The sequence below is a fragment of the Poecilia latipinna genome, unplaced genomic scaffold (genome assembly GCF_001443285.1).
Source record: "Poecilia latipinna isolate Pla-1442-1.1 unplaced genomic scaffold, P_latipinna-1.0 Scaffold1310, whole genome shotgun sequence".
NCBI lineage: Eukaryota > Metazoa > Chordata > Actinopteri > Cyprinodontiformes > Poeciliidae > Poecilia > Poecilia latipinna.
This window is the reverse complement of record NW_015113926.1, coordinates 6,757-7,961: the sequence shown is the minus strand read 5'-3', so window position 1 is coordinate 7,961 and position 1,205 is coordinate 6,757.

Here is a 1,205-nt window from a genome sequence, read left to right as displayed (position 1 = left end):
TTCAGCTTCTATGCTCCACAGATCTGGAACAAACTACCAGAAAACTGTAAAACAGCCGAAACACTGAACTCCTTTAAATCCAGAGTAAAATCCCACATGCGGATTAATAACAGCTGGAAAACAGATTAACTATGACCTGGATTAAAGCTTTTTATTGTTCTGTAAAGTAACTTTTCTCTTTAGTTTCTCTATTAAGTTTTTATCATGTAAAAGTTTTTAACCTCCTTCTTCCTGAAATGTAACGTTTTACTTGGACTTGTTTGTGTTTCCTTCCTTTAATCAGATTAAAGTCCAGATTATCTGACAGACTTCAGTTCCTCACATGAGCAGGTTAACGAAGAAAGAACTTTATCTTCACATTTAAACTGAATCAAATTAACCATGGCAACCTGCTCCGCCCCGGCAGAATAAAAAGGTCGTTTCTGTAAAGGAAAGAAGAATAGTTGTGTTTCTGAAGTTTATGTGTTTCATCTAGAGGAGGTTAGCGTTAGCCGTTAGCGTTAGCCACAGCACATCCTGAGGTCAGCAGCAGGTCAGACCCGGTTCAGCAGGTCTGTGGCCCGGTTCTGAACCACGGACCCAAAGCCAGAGATTCTCGGTAATTCTGAACCAGAACGTTCTGCCTGACCTCATCGATCCAGGAGCTGCTGCTGCTTCACTCGCATCAAAACATCCAGATTCAACCCAAGATGGAGGATTGAAGTTCATCTGTCAGCGACCAGCTGCTGTGATCTGAGAGAATCAGGCTGAAAGATCAGATCCACCAATCAGAGAGCAGAAACATGACACCGAGGATCAGAAACACGCTAACATGTTTTCACTCAAGCAGAAGGAAAAAGAAATAAGAAATGACTTCAGAGTAAAAAGTATTTGGTAGAAAGTCGACTGAAGTAACTAATCCAATTATCAAACTTTTAATATTTAAGAATTACATCATCAGATGGACCAAAATGTAAAGTGGAAATTTTGGTATTTTTAAGGCCAAAATGCCAATAATTCATCTAAATAACAAAAAACAACAAAACCAGGCAAAATATTTTTTCCAGGTCCTCCACCGAACCAGCAGCAGTTCAGCTGTTCATCGTTTCAGCAGCTTCAGTCTCACCAACAAGCCTGTCCACATTCATGATAAATAAATAAAGCTGAAGAGGAAATGACCAGTCATCATCATCAGATGTTCTGCTGGATGATTGACATGTTGTTGA